The 18,048-nt window shown below is 45.2% G+C and overlaps 1 protein-coding gene across 5 annotated transcripts in view; it reads right to left on the bottom strand.

Moving 5' to 3' along the window:
* The window catches only part of Dglucy (D-glutamate cyclase), a 134,514-nt gene that overhangs the window by 55,808 nt on the left and 60,658 nt on the right, over positions 1 to 18,048 (bottom strand). Inside the window, exon 1 of one of the 5 annotated variants that reach the window (XM_076551245.1) lies at positions 13,254 to 13,741. The exons of the other annotated variants lie outside the window; for them this stretch is intronic. The gene's annotated coding sequence lies outside the window, so the exon portion shown is untranslated. Of the gene's footprint in view, positions 1 to 13,253; positions 13,742 to 18,048 lie in introns of those variants that run through there. 5 annotated transcript variants of the gene reach the window in all.

Raw genomic sequence — 18,048 nt, 5'->3', positions numbered from 1 at the left:
CTGGATGCTCAGGCTAACCTAGAAGACTTGTTTACAAGAACTAAGAATGTGCAGTGTTACAAAACTCAATTTCTGGTTTCCATAGCTGTCCCCTGGACCAGTTCCCCAGAGTCCCTCCACGTGACCACAGGAGAACAGAACGAGTAGGTGTTCAGACCTTGTCTCTACTCATTAATTTCTGTGGTGGGAGTTGTTCAGTGTTTGCCAAGAGAGCTGCTGGTGGTAGCCTAAATACAACTGCAAATTTGCAAAATAAATGTTGCTGTAAGGAAGAAGGCATCCTAACTGTACAAACATTTCATTAAAAATGTCATGACAATAACAGAGACAAAAGATCAGGGAAACACTGGCAGTCATAATTAGCATTTGTTTATTGAATAGGTCAGATTTGAATGCTCCCAGTATGAAAAGAATTGTTAACAAACAAATATTTCCCATCAAGACAAACAGTGGTTCCTTCACTGTCCCTTTGATAAAGGATTCAGTCCTAAAGCCTTTGGGTGGAACAGAGAGAAGAAGGAGCCAAAGGTCAGGGCAGGGGACAGGAAGTCATGGTGGCCCAAAGCAGGGTATCTGAGCCCAAGTGGGCGGAAGAGGGCCATTCTAGGGAAGATGGCTTAGGCTGTGGTGTCTCAACTCCATGGAGTGAGAGTGTGTCCCTGAGGTGGTGATAGGGTGTTGGCCAGACCTGGCCTGCAGGGGAGAGGGTCCAAGCAGACTGAGGGGGCAGCTATGTGGAGAAGGGGGTGGGGGGGCAGATTTTGGTTGTATCTAAAAAGTCAACATGTTAGCATCCCAAGAACCTTGCTTCTCTCCAGGGGTCCAATATAGTAAGAAAAAAAACTGTAGCAAACCCTCGAGTTTCTGAATTGCTTCAGGAGGTACTCATCATGTGAATAGTGGTTAGCATCGCCTAGAATTAGATGTTTGTTTTATGACAGGGACTCATTTCTATAGCCCTGGAGAGCTTGGAACTCACTATATAGACCAGGTTGGCCTCAAACCCACAGAGATAAGCCTGCCTCTGCCTCTCAAATGCTGGGATTAGATTAGTGCTTGGCAGAACTAGATTTTAAAGAATGTAGGTGTGTGTATATGTAGGAGGGTATGTATGTGCTGGGAGCAGGCAGCACCTCAGAAGGAATGAGAACATCTGATGATATCTGGACTTTCGGACTTAGAACACCTTTTACTGTTAAAATGAATTGAGATTCCTTGGGGAAATTCATCCTAATAAAGGATGACCTTTTCTAGAGGACTCAGGTTTAATTCCAGCACACATTTGGTGGATCACAACAGTCTGTAACTCCAGTTCTCAGAGGATCTGACATCCTTTTCTGGATTCCCTAGGTAGCAGGTCTATATGTACACAGACATAAAACAAAGTAGAGATGTTTAACGACACAGCTCTATACATATAAACATGGGAAAATGTATCCAATGTATGTTTTATTTATAATGGTCAGTGTTGCCAACCTGACAGAATCTAGAATTATCCATGAGACAAGCCTCTGGGCACACCAGTCAGGGCTATCTAGTTTAAGGATAGCCCCTGAGAATGTCTGTATCTTGACTGTGTTAGCTGATGTAGAAAGACTCATTTTAGTTCTGGGAAGGACCACTCTCTGGCCAGTGGATCTTGGACTATGTAACATGTAGAAAGCAGCTGAACACCTGTATTCATTGTGCTCTGTTGCTGGCTGGAGCTGTGATGTGACCAGCTGCTCTAAGCTCTTGACGCTGTGACTCGCCACTATCATGGACTGAAATAAACCCTTTCTCCCTTCAGTGGTCTTTGTCAAGCTATTTATCACATAACAGGAAAAAAACCGAGGAAACCATAATAAAATTGTTGAGATTAAAGTTTGACAAATGCAATCTGTCGTTGTGATTGCTGGGGGCAAGGAAACCATAAGATGACCCTGAACTATCTTGTCCAGAAAGCAAATGTGTGTTCAAAGAACAGTGAGGCATGCAGAAGAGACACAGGGTGAACTCTCACTGGTCACATTGAGGAAAGGGGGGTCTTAAAACAATGGTAAGTGGGGCTGGAGAGGTGGCACCACAGTCAAGAGCACTGGCTGCTCTCCTTGAGGACCCAGGTCCGAGTCCCAGCACTCACATGGCTGGCTTACAACTGTCTGTCACTCCACTTCCCAGAGGATCTGTCACCCTTTTCTGGCTTCCACAGGCACCAGGTCCACTAGTGGTGTACAGACATAGAACACCCATATACATATAATGAATAAAAATTTAAAATAATGATGGGAACGTGGGCTAGAGATATGGCTCAGCAGGTAAGGGTGCTTGCCTCCAAGCCTGACAATCCGAGCTTGGTCCCCAGGACCCACATGGTAGAAGAAGAGCACCAACTCTGACCTCTGCACAGACACTGTGGCCCATATGCGCCCGTGCCATGCACTCACTCACTCACTCACTCACTCAATCAATCAATCAATCAAATGTAATAAAAACAGAAATAATAATAAGACCAGTTTATAACTCACTAACAGAGGAATCTGTATCTCATGCAGGTATTAAAGAATTCATTGAAATTTGGAGAATGCTATGAAATAACACAGATTCTGAGGTTACTGTTCTTGCAATTTCCATCATTTTGTGATTCTTTCAAAATCTTAACAAGACGAAGAGAAATAAACTATGGTAAAATTATATTGTGGGTGAACAAGATGTGGAGTATATAAACAGTGGAATAGTTTTCATCTTTAATGACGCATGTTATAACAGACAAAGCCTGAAGGCACTACGTTAACTGAAGTAAGCCAGACACAGGACGACAGCTACTGTGTGAGTCCACTCACATGAGGAACCCTGCTCAGTCTAGTTCACAGACACAGCAGAGAATGGGAGTTGCCAGGGGCTGGCAGTGGGGACGGCGGGCAGATAGGGAGGGTTTGGAGTTTCAGTTTGAGAAGATGGAAATGCTTTGGGAAAAGATGGTGGTGATATCTTAATGACACTGATCTATGCACATAAAAATAGTAAACAACAGTAAACGTTCATGCAATATATAGTTTACTATAAGAAAGTTGAAATTTAAAATTTAAAAACAGTAATTGGGATAGCTGATCTTAAACATTCACTTTAACTGTTCAGTTGAAATCAGAGGTGTGGAGAATGACTTCAGACTCCTGTGGGTCTTGATTAGCCTTGGGGTTCCTGCCCCAACCCTATAGGAAAGGAGCTTATCTTGGGAAAGGAAGGTTTTGTGTGGATATTCCATGTGACCAAACGTTCACTGCATGACTATGAAAATCTGGCAGTAACTCTGCCAACATGACTGCGAACGTCCATGGTTAGAGTCGTAGAAGGTCTGAGAGGACATCCTTCAAAGTGAATCTGCTTTGAGTTGCCTAGCCAAGTAGAGTAACCCAACCAAGGGGCAAAGCTCCAAGGCATGACTGCTCTGGGCAAGCAAAGCATCCTTCTGCTTCAGAGCTGGCTTGGCCTGTGAAACTAGAGCACACGTGTTTGCTTATTTAATATGGAGTTTCTGTACGGCTCCATCAGGCCACATTCTTGTAACCACGAAATATGACCCAGGAATCCACATGGTGTCTGAGTGTAGATGCTGCCAGTGGTCAATGCCAAGTCACATGGTTCCTGGGGGAAGTCCTAAGCTAAACCAGGCAGTTGCTTTAATGATGTCTAGCTAGCTTTGAACTATGTACTTTAGTGGTATGCCCTACAAGCCAAGGCTACCATACACATCACTCCTTGACTGAAGGGGTTGGAGGCTTCAAACACCTCAATTGCTAGGACAGGACTTCAGTGGCAAGGACTCAGATGCCACAAATGCCAGGACAGACATTTCCTTAGCATCTTCCAGTACTATAATTTTTACAGTTTCTATTTATGCAACTGTTTGTGAATTGACTATGTTACTAATTAAAAGAAAAAAAACCTCCTTTGTTAGGAGCATGTACATGCTTCCTTAATTGAAAGTAAAATTAATTTCCCTTGGCAAGTATGTAGTCTCAGAACCATACTTCAGTCCAGGATTGCATTTACCCTGTCCCTGAAGATGTGTGCTACCTGAGAGCGCCGATATATGAAAAGAAATGTTCATAATATACATATAATAGTGTCCTATAATGGTATTATAAGGTATTATAAGACAGCAATAACACACTGTAACATTAATCCTTTTATGCTTGACCCAATATAAGGCAGTTATATTTGAATGAACTATTTATCCACGGGCTACATTTTGGAAGACATATACAAAATCCAAACAAAAGACAGCAGAGCTCTGACCAGGTTCATCTCTACACACATCCACAGCCTTGAAGATTTGGTTACATAAGTGCGATGCCATGGCTCCAGCTATTGTTTCAAAGGCTCTTTGAGTCCACTAAAGCTGCATCCCAAAATAGTCTAGGCCTCCCTGGGTTCCAGTGAGGCTCCACAGACTAAGTGTCATCTCAAGTAGGATCACTCCTACCCGGCCTGGCTTACTGGCTTAACTCTTCTGAGATTTCACTTTATGAGTATCCCTGAGCACCAAATGTTCGGTACTCAGTCCCCACACCTAAACTCGTTATTATCCATTGTGTGAACCCAGTGCCAGTTCTATATCCAGGCAGGACCTAGCTAGACACATGCTCACAACTCTGGGAACAGGAAGTCTCATAGGATTTGTTTTAAGGTGACTGTTAAGCAAGATGGCCATGCCGAAGAAAATTAAGTTCCTTAAGTGAGTTCTCTGGGAAGACTCAGGGATGGTCTCAGTTTACTGGGAGGAAGGGAACACCCTCAGGCCCCGAGACAACCCCAGAAAGACAGGAAGAAGCCTCCAGGGGCCTACTCCCAGTGTGCAGCTGGCAGCTGCAGGGGCAAGTCCCCTGCTCTCCCTGGTGCATTTCCATGGGAACGGCTCGGCAGCCCCGTGCTGGGAGGTGCGCTCCATCTATTTCTATGGCTCCTATCACCATGGCACCTACTTGCTCTGAAAAACACAGCTAAAAACGGAACATTAAAAAAGAGGGGGGGCAATCCACTTCCCCACAGCTACCTTCTCCTGCAGCGGCTGTCATACCTGTGATTGCTCACATGGGCCTTTCCATTTCAAGGTTCTGTTTCTGTTGCCTGAGTCCTTAAGCGTGTAGAGGCTCACACCCTCTGCATCAGCATGTGGGTGATGTGGCAGAGGTCCAGAAGATCCCACTAGACTTGCTGCAGGTGTACACTCCCCAGAAGAACGCGAGTGAAGTGGCTTGTTCAGGGAAGAAGTGAGGCGTGGGGGAGAGGAGCCGTGAGGTCGACATGCACAGATATGCAAAGAGGGACCTTATGTGCTTATTCCAACCAAGAGGACCATGAGTTTTCCTGGGAACAGGATTGCTCTTCAGGGAAGGAGACTCAAGGCCCAAATCACTCACTGGAAGGTTTTCCTCAAGTTTGCTCCGAAACAAAGTACTTAGCCCACAGTCTAGAATCAGACAGAACTAGAGTTCAAATCCCAACTCATCCACTTGCTAGCCATTCAATATTCTTGGGCATCTTGTCAGAGAAATGAGTGAATACACCTCACAGGGACAAGCAGCCTGCTGTGACCTCAGCTTTCATAGTCCTTGCCATTCTTATCTATAAAAAGGGAAGAATAATAACACCCGCCTCAAAAGGGGCTTGGTGGCAGTTCTGGGAGGAATTGCTTCACGCGCTGAGAGAGCTCTTGTGCATCGCCAATGATGATACCTGTTAGAGATGAGGGTGTGAGAAGCAAAGAGTGCTGCTACTACAGGATGCTCAAAGGCTGCCTGTCTAACTTGACTTCCATCCTTAGTCCCCTGGAGCAGGTACAAATGAGGCTCCAGTTTATGAGTGGTCCCTGCCTCCAGACTCATCAATGTCTCTGTGTGTAGCACATGTAGCACAGGACATACTCAGGCTTCAGAGTAGGTGACAACATGCAGAAGAGCCAACAGCCTGGGTGCTTGATGTGACACACTGTACAAAGTAATCCTCAAGGGCTGGGCCAAATCCACCATAGCTACCTGTGTGTGGATTTTAGAGTCACTAGTCATGAGAGATCTCAACCCCTCTTTCCCATTTACTAACTGAGTGACTCTGGATAGTCAGTTATGTCCCTTCCCATTCCTCTTTCATCTCCCCTATGAAATGGGGTCACAGTTCCTGTCTCAGGGACATGGGGTCTATTACAAGAGAAAAAATATAGATAAGTCCTCTTGCTCAGAGTCAGTACCCAGTGGCCTCCCTGTGACAGTGAGCTAGCTCCCTTCTCTTTTCATCTCCTGACTGAACAGTTTAAGACAGAGTAAACATCGCAAGAAGTGAGAAAGGGATAGGGCTTTGTAATGGGAGGGAAGAGGTCTGTAGCTGAAAGTTTCCTGTGTCCCATCCAGTCCACAGTCGCTTAGCCCCAAGTAAACACAAAGGGGCTTATATTAATTAAAACTGCTCAGCCATTAGCTCAGGCCTACCATTGACTAGTTCTTACATTTAAACTCAGCCCATTTTTGTTAATCTATATGTTACCACATGTTCTGTGGCTTTACCTGTGTGCCATTACATGTTACTCCCTGGACAGCAGGCTGGCGTCTCCTGTCTCAACCTTCCTCTTCCCAGAATTCTCCTTGCCTGCTTATCCTGCCTATACTTCCTACCTCACTACTGGCCAATTAGCATTTTATTTATCAACCAATCAGAGCAACAGAGGCCTGTTTCCTGAGTGTGCTGGTAAACTCTGCCTTGAAACCCCCAGCTCACACCAGGCACTTTCAATGCCTATCCCCTCTCAGGCTCCACACTTCACAACTTAGTCTCAAGAACAAAGGACATTCTGCGGCTGTTCTCTTGTGCAGCTTACTCCTTCCTGTCTTTTTATTTTATAAAGGCAACCCCTGGGGCTGAAGAGATGACTCAGCAATCAATACTCACTTCTCTTGCAGAGGTCTGGGTTCAGTTTCCAGCACCCACATGGCAGGCCACAACCATCTGTAATTCTATATCCAGGGGATCTGATGCGCTCTTCTGGTGTCTGTGGGGTCCTGTATCTATACATGTGGGCCATATAAACTCATGTAGGCACAGACATATACATACAATAATAAATCTTAAAAAACAACTCCCCATATTGTGATCATTCTGGCTGATTCTGTAAGAAGCCTGGATTTCCATATAGGGAATCCACATGCTTCTAAGGAACCAGACTCTACTTTAGGACAGCACGTGACTTAGGCTCTCACCTTGCATGCAGGAGTTGGTCAATGTAGTCTAGGCTGGCCCAATTAGAACAGAGGTTCTCCACCTGTGGGTTGTGACCCCCTCCTTGACAAATAGAGATCTCCAAAAATATTTACATTATGATTTATGACAGTAGCAAAATTACAGTTAATAAGTAGCAACAAAAATAATTTTGTGGTTGGGGGTCACCACAATATGAAGAACTATGTTAAAGGGTCACAGCATTAGGAAGGTTGAGAACCACCTAATTAAAAGGACTCTCAGGATGTCTCAAGTGAAAAAAAAAATGAGTTTGGGCTATAGGTTCAAGGCATGGATCTGATCCAGCCAATTTACCACGCTACACACCATCACACCACCACTACCCCACCACCATCACTACTACCACACCACACCACCACACCATACCACCACACCACACCACCACCACCATACCATTACCACACCACCACCACCACATCATCATTACCATCACTACCACCACCACCACCACTACCATACCACCTCCACACTACTACCACCACACCACCATCACACCACCACCATATCACACCACCACACCACACCACTACTACCACACCATCACCACCACCACCACACCACCACCACCATCACCACCACCACTATACCATCACCACCACCACACCATCACCACTATCATCATGATCACGAGACAGGGTTTCTCACTAAACCCATGGCTCACTGATTCTGCTAAACTGACTGACCAATGAACTTCAGGGGTCTCCTGTCTCAGTATCCCCAGCCCTTAGGTTATAGGAGTAGACTGCTGCACCCACCTTTTACACAGGTGCAGGAGATCTGAACTTAGGTTCTCATGCCTGCTCAGCATGGAACTGAAGAACAGAACCATCTCCCTGCCCCTCTTTTGAAAATCTTACGTTGCTTCTTCTCCCCAGCTGGGGTATCTGTTTCTTGACCACAAGGTTCCATTTTTCTTCCTACTTTGATCTTCCAGTGGCCAAAGTTACATTTTCTAAATGTGTGCTGTATATTCTTACTTACATGTGTACGGTGTGTGTGTGTGTGTGTGTGTGTGTGTGTGTGTGTGTGTGTGAGTGTACATGTGTTCATGTTGTGTGAGACCAGACGTCATTTCTGGTATTTTCCTCAATTGCTCTTCATATCAAATGGCACATGGAGCTACTATAACTAAAATTTCCTCAAGGTACTTAAAAAAATACCAGGCACCAGGCTAAGTGATTGACATATGTAATCTTTTTTTTTTTTGTAAACAAAATAGTTCGTTGTATTTACATTATTTTTAGACCTAAGGGCCAATGTTTTTCTTTTTACAGTTTTTGTTTTTGTATTTTGTGAAGATCAATGAGTGGAGTCTGTTGGTCCTAGAAAAAAATTCTACATAGAAGACCAAACTCGGAGAGCAGCGGGCCCTCACAGAATCCAGATCAGAGACAAGAGGCAAGGCTCTCATCATGGGGGGTTGTCTTGGGCAAGCTGCTCTGCATATTTGTGTCTCAGTCTCTTCATTTATCCAATAAATATAATAATCTCAACATCTCCCTGGGTTTTCAGGAGATTAAATTATCAAAGTCAGGGCTGGAGAGATGGCTCAGAGGTTAAGAGCACTGACTGTTCTTCCAAAGGTCCTGAGTTCAATTCCCAGCAACCACATGGTGGCTCACAACCATCTGTAATAAGATCTGGTGCCCTCTTCTGGCCTGCAGATAAACATGCAGACAGAACATTGTATCCATAATAAATAAATAAATAAATACAAACTTAAAAAAAAACAATAAAAAGCAGATTTAAAAAAAAATTATCAAAGTCAAACAGCCGAAAAGCAAAGCCAGGCATGGCCTTATCCCACTAGATGTCTTGTGCTGAGCACAGGCCAGTGGCTGGCCCTCAAATGCATATGTCTTCCCTGACCCACGGGCGATGGCCAACCTTTCCCAGGAGCCAACATAAACTACAGAAGCTCAAGAAAACACTGGCCACCAGGTGGGGAGAAGTTTTCATCTTGTTCCTTGTCACACATAGATTTGCTCCTGAAGAGCCATGGCAGTCCCGTAAGTGTTTGCGGCTGGAGCCGCTTTGTTTCACGTCCAAGTTCACGGTGTTTAGATGGGAACTAAGTCTTTTTACTCTGGTCTCGGCCTAGCAAGCCATAGACACTTCTAGATCTGACAGCTTGAGCATCAGGTTTGACTTATTAATAAGCAGAAAGGGATTTGCCAGGAGCTCAGTATGTATTTTCAATCAAGGGATGAAATGGTTCCTCGTAACATTCACTAGCATCTTGAGTGTCATAGAATCCCAGCACGCAGGAGGAAGAGGCAGGAGGGTCAGGAATTCAAGGTCATCCATTGAGGCCAGAGTGAAACACATGAAACCCTGTCTCAAAAACATCCCAAACCACAGGCTGGCAGGATGGCTCGGTTGGTAAAGATGCTTACTCTGCAAGCTTGAGATCTTAGGTTTTTCAAGAAATCCAAACACAGGGAGGAAAGAAAGGAGTCTACTGAAGTTGTCATCTTACATGCCTACACACATATACACGGACACACATGGACACACATGGACACACACACACACACACACACACACACACACACACGGACACACGCACAAAATCAAATTATCAGTATGTGTTTGCTCAAGGGTCTTTGTTAGCAAGGGGGAAAGCCATGCCTCCTTAGGGCAGGCTCAGTGAGCTGCACTTATCTGGGGTTTAGGTGAGGATACCTAGCACTAGGATAGGAAGAAATGTGGCATGTTTCCATCTCATAACCCTTTTAGCCTCAACTATGAAGAGTAAAGCTTAGATTTTTTTTAAAAAAAATACATTTGTGTGTGTGTGTATGTTTTTGAGACAAGGTTTACCCCTATGTTGCTCAAGCTAGCCTCAAACTCACAATCCTCCTGCCTCAGGCTTTGGAATGCTGGCATATAGGTATGTACACCATCATGCCTGGCTTCTATCCCAGAGGTTTTCTGTTGTTGAATACTTCCATCTTTCTGTGAGAAGCATTTCAATTTCTCTTTACTAGAAGCACTGTTTTCAAAGTGTGGCTCTCTGCCCAAATTGGAATCCTGGAGCACTCGCTAAACATGCACATTTCTGGCTCCATGCCATTTTTGCTGCACGAATCACGGAGAAGTGGGTAGCATTTAATAGCATGTTTAGTGGCTGGGGAGATGGCTCAGTGGGTAAAGAACTGGCTGCAAAAGTGTGAAGGCCTGGTTTTGAACCCCCAAACTTTTACCTGTAAAGTTGGGTGTATTAGTGCGTGTTTATAATCCCCATGTTCCTATAGTGCCAGTGTTTCTTAACCTTCTTAACGCTGCGACCCTTTCATACAGTTTCTCATGTTGTGGTGACCCCAACCATAAAGTTATTTCCATTGCTACTTCATAACTGTAATTTTGTTATCAATTGTAATGTAAATATCTCTGTTTTCTGATGGTCTTAGGTGACTCCCATGAAAGGGTTGTTCGATTTCAATGGGGTTGAGACCCACAGGTTGAGAACCACTGCTATAGTGAGCTGGAGGATGAAGATGGGAGAATCCCTGAAAGCTCATGAGCTGGAGAGCCTGACATATACCATGGCGAACAACAAAAGAGAGACCCTGACTCAGTCATAGGAGAAAGGGAGGACCAACACTGAGGTTGTCCTCCAAGTACCCCCCCCCACAAGAATGGATACACACTCACACACACACTCACACACAAGAATGAACACATTTACCCACAAAAATGGATACACACTCACACAAACACACATACACACAAGAATGGATATACACAGACTCATACATATATACTTTTTCTTTCTCTCTTGGTTTAGAAAAAACCCACACATTTAGATAAGATGAATAAGGACTAAAATCTAAGATGCAGATCTGCTATTACCCTTATGGACCTTGGGCAGATTAATTAACCTCTTCGAACCTCAGTTTTATCACCTGGGTAGAGGGCACCCTGTAGCTGGAAGTTTTCCTGTATCCTGCCCGATCCGCAGCTGCTCAGACCCAAGTAAACACACAGAGGCTTATATTAACTAAAACTGCTCAGCCATTAGCTCAAACTCACTACTGATTAGCTCTTACACTTAAACTCAGCCCATTTCTGTTAATCTATATGTTGTCACATGTTCCATAGCTTTAACTGTGTGCCATTACATGCTGCTCCCTGGACGGTGGGCTGGCATCTCCTGACTCAGCCTTCCCCTTCCCAGAATTCTCCTTGTCTGCTTATCCCGCTTTTACTTCCTTCCTGGCTACTGGCCAGTCAGCGTTTTATTTATCAACCAAATTAGAGCAACACATATTCACAGCATACAGAACATCCCACAGCAGCACCCAAGTGGTTGTGAGGAACAGGCTGCACTCTCTCCCGACTTGCTGTAGATCAGTGGCATTCTGGCTGTCTATCACTGTGCTCAGTCGCTCCATTTTGCTTAAAGCCACAATTTCCTCTGGGCTATACCTCCTGCATGTAGGCACTAAGGCAAAACTCCTCATCTCATGTGTGCAAATACACAGCCACCACCTGTCCACCACAGCCATGAGGAGCGAGATAATAAATAATTGATTTGTACTAATAAAAAGCTACGACCTTTGAACTTACTGAATTCAATTAGGAGCACACAGACTTATCAAAACCATAAGAGTGGGAGAGGACTAGGGAGATAACGCAGTTGTATCGTGCTTGCCTGGCAAGCATGAGAACTTGAGGTTGACCCCCAAAACCCACATACAGAAAGCTGGGTGTGGTGGCACATGCTTGTAGTCTCAGCACTGGGAAGGTGGAAACAGGAGGATTCCCTGGGGCTCACTTGCCAGTTACCCTAGCCTGCTTGGAGTTTCAGTCCAGTGACAAATCTTATCTAAAAAAAAAAAAAAAAAGTGTACAGTGCCAGAGGAATGACACTTGACACCGTCCATTGGCTTTCACCACCTCTATGTACGTACACACAGACACGCATGCGTACACACAAACAAGTACACACACACACACACACACACACACACACACACTCAAGAACTACACCCTAACCAATGAACAGTACAATCTACTCACCTGAAATTTCTAAGGGGAAGGACACACCAATGAGTCCTCAGACCACTTGGTGCATACACCACAAGATCACCAGCTGACAAACCTGTGACCCTATGTCCAGGCTGACACTCAGCAATGGCTTCTCTGCTTAACACTTCACTTCAGAAACTGCCTGTCATGGGGCCCCTTTCCCAGACAGCTCTGAAACTGAGCTCCTAGCTCCTTCTCTGGACACCTGGAGGAACTCAGCATTTGCTCCTGGCTCTCTTGCTCTGGCATGGCCCAGCTAAGTGCTGTGGCTGCTTTCAATTTCTTTGTTACTAGAGTTGTTAAGGTCAAATCCTGGGCCGAGGAAGCCCTAAAAAGCGAGGCTTGATGACCCACTAGGTCAGACACAGAAGAGGAAAGTGATAGTGAGAAGCAGGGAGGGATTTGTTCATTGTGGCCACAGTGAGAAGAGGAACGTATAAAGGGACCAGTGACCCTCCAAGTCCATCTTTGGGTGCTGATAGGAGGTTTAACTTTAAATGAGGGTAGTAAGAGGTGTGAATAACTAAGTAGTTCTGAGGAGATCCTGTCTAGGCTCCTGGCACAAGGTCTGTGGTCTGTCCTGCAAGGTGTTAGCACTATGCAAAATCTCTTTCTGGGACACAGGCCCACCTGTGGCTGGCATCGGGGCCCAGCCTTTTCCTTCTCCGGTGAGAGACTCCTGGAGAAATCCCAGTTCCTTGGGGATCACTGTCTGATAGTTGGTATCTCTTCACTCCTGATAGGATGGTCAGACTTTCTCAGCCTTGTAGCTGGAAGTTTTCCTGTGTCCCACCCAGTCAACAGCTGCTCAGACCCAAGTAAACACACAGAGGCTTATACTAATTAAAACTGCTCAGCCATTAGCTCAAACTCACTACTGACTAGCTATCACACTTAAACTCAGCCCATTTCTGTTAATCTATATGTTGCCACATGTTCTGTGGCTTTACCTGTATGCCATTACATGCTGCTCCCTGGATAGCAGGCTGGTGTCTCCTGACTCAACCTTCCTCTTCCCAGAATTCTCCTTGCCTGCTTATCCCATCTATACTTCCTGCCTGGCTACTGGCCAATCAGTGTTTTATTAAACCAGTGTACAAAAGCATTATTCCACAGCACAGCCTCTCTATAACCTTGGACTTGTTGGCCAGCCAGCCAGAGTCCCAGGTCCAGTGAGAGATCCTGTCACAAACCTTCTGGGTGAGGCTGGCAAGATGGCTCAGCAAGCAAAGGCCCCTGCCACCAAGCCTGACAACCTGAGTTTGATCCCTAGGACCCACATGTTAAAAAGAGAGACTCCTGAAATTTGTCCTCTGACTTCCACACACATGATGTGGCATGTGCACACACTAGTAAATAAATCAACAACGTAATAAAAATCATTCTGGGCATGTAACAGCCTCTTTGGACTGCCACACATCACATGTCACATCAAAAACACCAGAAATGTGTTAGCTAGAAGTTCTGGAAGGCAGGAGCCCTCTGCAGGCTTCTGGAACATTATTTTCTGACATGTTCCAGCTTCAGTATCTTGCAAAATTATATTTTCTAACTATTAGTGGTAAATGAGCATGCAATTGACTTGTAGAGATTGATTTTATGTCAAAAATTTTTCTGAATTATTACAAATTTTGATAACTTAGTTGTAGATGATATGGGTATTCTCTGCAATCATAGTTTCTTCATGGGGTGACAGAAATGACCACTGGTAGCCCCTGCTTAGATTGTCTTTGCAGATAACAATTTCAAAGACATGGGATATTTATTTGAACAGCTCAATGGTAGAGTACTTGCTTAGCATGCAGGAAGCCCTGGGTCCAACCCCCAGTACTGGGCAGGGGGTGGGGACACTTCATGTTCATGAGGAAGGGCAGGATTATTTGATTGACCACCTAGACTGACAGCCCCAGCAGTCAGATGGGAGGGGCAGTCTTAAACCTTCCTAGATGCTGCCCTTTGGACTTGAGGCCACTCAGCTGATCCACAGTGACCTTATCTCAAGAGTCTTCCTGTCATTATATCAACACACACTCTTTTTCTGTGCAGAAAGAAAAGACAAGGCATAGAAGAAACATGAAGGTGTGGGCCTGTGAAAGAGGTGAGCGATGAGAGTGAGCCCTAAGCCAGGACAGCCTGAGGCCACTGAAGCACAGCCAATATCAAATCCACAGATACAAACCTAAGACATGTGAGGTCCCATTGTGGAGACCTTTACTAAGAAAACTCAAAGAAGGATAATTGGAGACAAAGTTCTATTCATGACAGAAAGACCTGGTACCACGAATATGTCACTTTTCTCTAAATTGGCACATGCATTCTGGGCTTTTTCAACCAAAGTCCTAGTAAGTGTGTGTGTGTGCTGTATATGTGTGTTTGTGTGTTTATTCACACACGTATGCAGGCACATGTGGCCACAAAGGCCTGAGGACAATGTTGAGTATCACCTTTAACCCCCTCCACCTTTTTATTGAGGCAGGGTTTCTCCCTGGCTTGGCACTCATCAAGTAGTCAGGCTGGCGGCCATTGAGCTCCCAAGATCCACCTGTCTCCACCCCATCAGAATTGGGATTATATGCACCCATTTTCCCCCTATAGGTTCTGGGGCTTAAACTCACACTTGCAGAACAAACATTTTATCAACGGAGCAATCTCCCCAGCTTAGAAATATTTTATTATTTTATTTTAAAAGAACTCAACAAACCAATGCAAATTTATTTTTGAGATGAGGTCTTTCTATGTTGCTAGGCTGTCCTTAAACTCATGAACTCGGGTGATTCTCTTTCTTCAGCCTCTTAAGTAGGTGAGGCTACAGGTGTGTGCCACTATGTCTGGCTCTGATTCCAAAATGCACATGGAAGAGCAAAGGGCCAGGAAATGTCATATCATTTCTAAACAATAGCAACAACAAAACCCCAGACACATCCTCTTCTAGATCTCAAGATTCGTGGAACCACAGTGATTAAGAATGAGCAATATGGGCTGGAGAGATGGCTCAGAGGTTGGGAGCACCGACTGCTCTTCCAGAGGACCCCGGTTCAATTCCCAGCACCCACATGGTGGCTCACAACCATCTGTAATGAGATCTGGCTACACAGAGAAACCCTGTCTTAAAAAAAAAAAAAAAAAAAAGAATGAGCAATATAAACTCCCACCACCCAACAACAACAACAGATGAATAACCCAATTAAACCGTGGGCAAAGGGGCTTAAAAAATCTTCCTCCAAAAGAAATGTACAAATTAAGGAGCTACTGCAAGAGGCTGGCACTATGAACCATCGCAGAGTGTAAATCAAACTGCAAGGAAATAATTGGGAGTCTACTGAGAAAGCAAAAGCAGAGATACTACAGTTGGCTGGGATTTAGGGAAAGGTAAACCCTTGAACATTCTTGCTGTGAGTGTGAAATGGTGGAGCCTCCTTGAAGATCCAATGGCTCTTCCTCAAACAGTTAAACAATGAATGACCGTGTTTCCAGCCAGCCCATTTCAGGTCTGTGCCCCAAAGGATGGGGAGCAGGAAATTCATTTTTATGCACCCGTGTTCTTTTTTTTTTTTTTTTTTTTTTTTTTTTTTTTTTTTTTTTTTTAAGACAGGGTTTCTCTGTGTAGCTTTGGAGCCTGTCCTGGAACTCAGTCTGTAGCCCAGGGTGGCTTTGAACTCACAGAGATCCACCTGCCTCTGCCTTCCAAGTGCTGGGATTAAAGGTGTGCGCCACCACCTCCTGGCTCACCCGTGTTCTTAACAGCATCATTCACTAGGGCCCAAAGGCAGAAGCAATCCAAACAATAGTGATGGATGGCAAATAAAACAAATTACATATGTACTTATAATGCAATCTATTCAAAAGGGAGCAAAATTCTCGCTCATGCTGTAATACAGAAATGCCATGAAGACATTAGGAAAGCCACTGCAAGTAAGCCAGATATAAGACAAATATTTTATGATTTCACTTATGGGAAGTATCTGAATGAGCTAAGTGCACAAAGATAGTAAGCATATCAGAGCGGTCATTCCCAGTGGCTGGGAAAGAGACAGGGAGGGATAAGGGAGAGTTTTAGTTTGAGATGAGGAAAAGTTTCTGGAGGAGGAGGCGACAGATGTTGTTGCAAAATAATATGAATCACTCAATGCCTCTGACTTTACACTGAAAATTGTTAATGTTGAATTGTATGATCAGTAACAAGCTATAAGATAGCTGGAATCTCAGGATGAGGAGGAGGAGGAGGGGAGAGGGAGGAGGAGGAGGAGGAGGAGGAAGAGGAGATAGCTAGATAGGGTATGTGGGCCACTTCTTCAGCCTGTTTTACATGAAAATAATGTTCTTGGGGCTTGGGAGATGTCTCAGCCGGTAAACTACTTGCCCGAGTCCAATCCCCAGCACCCACGTAAAAAGCTGGACATGGTCGTATCTAACATCTAATCCCAGAGTGGGGAGGCTGAGACAAAAGGATCCCTAGGACTTGCTGGCTAGCCATTGGTGAGTCACAGGTCCCAGTGAGGGACCCTGTCTCAAAACACTATGTGGACTACCCCTGAGGAACTATATATACCTGAGGTTGACCTGGCTACCATGAACATGCATATGCATATGCATGCATACACATGTACACACACACACACACACACACACACATACACAGAGGTACACGCACACCTGTGAAAACGCTTGTACACACAAATAAAACTAAATTTTAAAAAGTCAAAGAGACACTCCTCGGTCTCCTTAGTCCTGGCTGACCTTCTGGAAGGTGGGGAAAGGGGACCACAGGCAGGAGCTCATCTTTCTGCCCGAAGTCAGTTATCCAACTGACTCCAGAACTAGGAAATCACATTTCAGTACTGCAAATGTCTAATGCTCTGGCCCAGGCTCCCAGTGCAAGCAAAGGCTGGGAGAAGGACGGCACAGTGGGACAGGGCAGAAACCAGGAGGCCTTCTCCCCCAGGTCCCCCACCCCCAGCACTGCCTGCCTGTACACAGACAGCAGTCCTGGAGACAGCAGGGTGTCCAGACGGATCAGCCCCACCCCACCCCTCAGCTCAACGTGTCCCGGGCAGAGGCCAAGAGGCTGGCGTGCAAAGCCAGGCTGGGGAAGGGCAGAGTGTAGGAGATGAGCCGGGAGACATGGCAAGGACAGAGTCCAGATTCCGGGGTGTGACTTGCCAAGGTTTCTGGGCTCTGCTTGACGGCCCTTAGAGTTCTCAGAAAATGAATCTTTCCACAACTGTCTAAGAGTGTCAGAGAGTCATCTTGCCTGAGGGACCCCAGTCCAGCCACTTACAGTAAAAGATTGTTCAACTACCAGAGACCAACCCCAGATTTCTCTACTCCTGTCTGCAAGCAGATGCTAGAGTTGGTAGTCTCTAGAGGGGACACTCCCACTGATGTCCCCCTGAGAGCATTGGTAAGGCAAGTCTCCTGGAGAGCACTGTCCAGCATCCTCTGGTTGATGAAGGGACTCCTATTCTTCAGCAGATACTAAGAGGTTCCTTGTCACAATGGACTACTCTGTGAGTGACAGCAGCATGCCCTTCCTGCCTCTCCCCATCACCAAATGCACCTGGATTTCATCACAGTCTCCTCTTCATCTCCCTGTTAAATGCCGCATGTATTTGCGTTTGTCATTAGTAACTAAAGGGTTGATTAAGAGCAACAGTCATACATGACCAAGAAGACTACATACCAGCTAACTTTGTAAGCTGGATCATGTTGGGCAATGTGTTTCCAAAACTGTTTAGCTAGAAAACG

This window comes from Peromyscus maniculatus, chromosome 14 (assembly GCF_049852395.1).
Source record: "Peromyscus maniculatus bairdii isolate BWxNUB_F1_BW_parent chromosome 14, HU_Pman_BW_mat_3.1, whole genome shotgun sequence".
NCBI classification, from domain to species: Eukaryota; Metazoa; Chordata; class Mammalia; order Rodentia; family Cricetidae; genus Peromyscus; species Peromyscus maniculatus.
This window is presented reverse-complemented; position numbering and strand designations above follow the sequence as displayed.